The sequence below is a fragment of the Bactrocera latifrons genome, unplaced genomic scaffold, assembly GCF_001853355.1.
Source record: "Bactrocera latifrons isolate USDA-ARS-PBARC rearing strain unplaced genomic scaffold, ASM185335v1 scaffold_381, whole genome shotgun sequence".
Lineage (NCBI taxonomy): Eukaryota > Metazoa > Arthropoda > Insecta > Diptera > Tephritidae > Bactrocera > Bactrocera latifrons.
The window spans coordinates 218,252-222,176 of NW_017537025.1; positions in this window are offsets into that span (position 1 = coordinate 218,252).

A 3,925-nucleotide genomic window follows, 5' to 3' on the forward strand; every position below is an offset into this window, starting at 1 on the left:
GATCAGAGACTTTCCTCACTGGCGTGAACTTCTACACATGACCCCATCCTCCCATGGTTCTTAGATCAGCAGAATTCCACGATTGACCTAAGTGAACCTGCTTGCGATGGCAGCCAATTCTTATGACCGCCGAGCTGAACCTGTAGTTCAGGCGGAAGCATTCTCTACAGATGAATTTGTACGACTCTTCATCCATACAAAGGTATAGCCTCCGTCCTGAGGCCTCAACAGTGCTGCTGAACACACGCTACGCTGAGGTGCTCAAGCCCGAGAGTAAACTCATATGGGTTGCCTGTACATCTAGAGAGACTTACCGCCATGTTGTCCACGATCTGAATGGGTTGATGGGGTCTTCAAAGCCGATCAGCTTGGGAGCGATCTCTCTTAGCTAGATATCGGACCTCTCAGTTCACTTGCAGGATGCCTCCTCTAAAATTAACCCCATGGAAGGACTCTGCGTATCCAGACCCTCAAAATATCACTCTCCTCTACAGGGTAGTTGAGAGGCAGCTTTTGGATGCCTTTGAGAACAGCCGCATATCTGCGCCGTCGTATGCGTTGCCAACCTTTCGGAGCTTGGGAGGCTCCTGTAGCGTTATTTTTTGTAATGCGGTTAAGATAGTGGAAGGCGTTGCCATTTCGCTACCTCGCCTGACGGTCAGGGTTGCGTCAGCAGTACAGCGGGTCCAAGCCCTGCTATCTCGTTTGCCAACGGACGCGCTTCTTTGCGTTCTTTCGAAGCAGGGGAGTCACTATTGCCTCTAACCCTGTTTCGCGCTGGTATCTCTGCTACCTCCAGAGTCTTCCCCTCCCGGAAGGGTTACAGGTACCCTTTAAGGTTGGCAGCACTCATGCCCTTCCTGCGAGGGTCATTACGCCATCGCCCCTCCCCAATTTTTCCTCTTGCTTCTGCTTGCGCCTTCGGTGTCCGCTCGATGTGACCCTCAGAATCTGAGCTACTGAGTCTGCGGGGGGAAGCTACGGTCGTCCATATCATCCTTGAAGTGCTCTTTAAACAGCGTCCGCACTTCTAGCGAGAAGGCATTAATAAGGTAATCTTCTGTTTATCAACTGTACCCTCCTTATCTGCAGCGGTCCTGATGTTGTTGTAATTAGCCGTTACACGTATTTGTTGCCTTGTTGTTGTTGGTTTGGCTTTGTTGTTGTTGTTTTAACGGTTATCTAATTCCTGTTTGGGTGGTAAGGGTCATTTGCGTTGTGGTCGAGGTCATCTAACGGTAGGTCCAGGAAACGTGCTGTTTCGACGGGGTCGAACCAAAGGGAGGACGGTGCTAGATGAGTACGGTTTCTGGGGCATGCAAAGGTGGCCAGTATCATGCGGGGACTCGTTGCATGCAGGACATACATTGGGTATGAAGGTGTTGATGGCTCCACTGTGAATGGTGGTCAGTACCTGTCGAAAGTCAGCTGCGTCCACGTAGTCAAGGAAGGAACTTTTGATGCTCCTTGGAGGCGGCTCCGCTCCAAGTAGATGGCTGCAAGGGTGATTCCTACGGAAACATCCTAGCAGGAACTGTCTGGAGAGGGGTTCATTAGGATCCTTTACAGGAAGCATAAGCGTCTCACGTGGCATCCCGTCGTGGTCCGAAGTGCAGTATGCTGGCAGGTCTGAAGTTTCCTCATCTGCGTTCCACTGCATCCAGGCGACAATACTGGTGCTGCGTAGTTAAGGACCGGCCGGCCGATTGCCTTGTAAGTTGCCAACAACGTTTCTTTGTCTTTTCCCCATGTGCTGCCGGCTAGCGACTTAAGGATCTTGTTGCGGCTCTGTACTTTGGCAATAATCGCGGTCGTATGCGGAGAGAAGGAGCATAGACTATCGAAGGTTACGCCTAAAATCTTAGGGTTATTGACGGAATCGATTGTAATATTAAGCTCAAGTCTATACTCCTTCGTCCAGTTCGAAAATATGGTCGCTGTGGATTTGGTGGAGGAAAGTGTGAGGTTTCGTGCAGTGAGGAAACGAGAAAGGTCGGAGAGGTAGTTGTTTACCTTCGAACACATGCCATCGATTTCATTGCCCGACATCAATATCGTACAGTCATCCGCGTACGAGGTTATGGAAACCTCCTCTGGTGATTGAGGGAGTTTCGAGATGTAGAAGGGAGAAGACACCACTCTGCTGATCTCCCTGTTTAATTCTTCTCTGGTGGATGTGGTTTCTGGTTGAGGCCACGGGCTATCTGAGCATTCATGACGCTAAGTGCTGTGGTGGTGCTGTGCACTTTACGGAATCCATGCTGGTGACTGGCTAGGCTCAAGTGGTGAGTGAAAGTCGGGAGTAGCGAGGCCTCAAGTGTCTTCACTACTGGGGAGAGGAGAGTTATCGGGCGATAAGATTCCCCTTTGTTGGCGGGTTTCCCAGGATTCAGTAGTGGGACCATACTTCCGACTTTCCACACATCGGGTATTTGAAGAGTGGTCAGCGAAAGGTTGAGGACCTTGCTTTGTTGATGACACCCTGAACCTCCTCATCAGTGAAAGTAAGTGGCGCGCCGTCGTTTGGCGTTTTGCGCAGCCGTCGGTTAACACATCGTTTGGCTTTGTCTACCCGAAGGGTGCAGTGTAACTGCCGGCTAAAATAGCACGCGCACTTCTTCGGGTCCGAAGAGGCATGACCATTGAATTGAACTTCAACTCGGTCGTCATGTCTCTTCGGATTAGACAAAGCTTTGACAGTAGCACTAATCTTACTCACACCTGTGGAGAGGTTACAGGACTTCAGGTGCTCTATCCATTTCGTCCGTTTATGATGGTTTACCATACGCCGAATCTAAAAATTGAGATCCCTTATTCGGGGATCCCCGGGATCGGCAGATGATGTATTGCACCTGACCGAGGTGGAGTTTGGATGGAGCGTTTTTGCGCATACGCAGCAGAAAAATTCCTCCGGGCCCGGGTTGGACTCAATGACAGCATAAGTCAGGAGGATACGGAGCAGCCCTGCTGCAAGGCGTTGCTCTAGTGACGGCAAACACAAATTAGTACTCACCGATCCGAACGGTGTTAGATAGCCGAAAAAACAGCCCTTGGTCGCATAAAATCCGAGTCAATTCCGGTGCGTGAAATAGGCTGTCGTGGGAATTGGCTTTGTTGTTGTCGTTTACTTTTGCTTTACGGCTTAAGCTCTTGCACTACGACAAGGTGCCTGGCAATCGCAGAAGCTTATCTTATGTTACTTATGCCAAGATAAGGGATGGTTATAGAAATCAGTGTGATCTGAAGAGCCCCTTACCTGTCAACAGTCACAAAAGAGCTGAACATTTAAAAAATAAGCTTTGACTCTACTTGAACGATCTCCTCCATTCTCCTCTCCAGGAGTGCAAGCACCACTCTAACATCATTTCTAACTCGTTCCTTTTCAAAAATTCGTTCGATGCCTGGCTTCCGACGGGAGCATTCTTCGGCCCGCGAGGTTTTTGACGAATCAGAGGCATCTTCAGCATTAGCCCTCCAGTTATTTTTGTTGGATATTGTAGGATGTCGTTACGTACTCAGGAGTGGGAATAACCCGTCCCCAAAGGAATAATTTGAAGCTTTTGTCTGTTTGACACAGAATACAGGAAAGCGGTCTGAAAGTTATGCGATATTAACCTAAAAAAAGAATGTGGAGTATCAATAGAACTGCACCTCGTACAGATATTAATGACGAACTGACTGTTGTTAGGTGATATCGCTTATAGTACTTTAATGTGATATTCTAACTCATACTTTCATAGAAAGCCGCATCTAAGTGTATGTTAAATAAGTTTTCGATAATCATACATTAAGTTAACACAACCACCGAAATTATCAGCTGAGGTGAGCTTCGGCAGACCAGACGAATAATTATCGGTGTCATAACTGGTTTGAATTCCAACTATAGGTACACCGTCTGGAAAAGTTGGAACAAAAATAAGAGAGG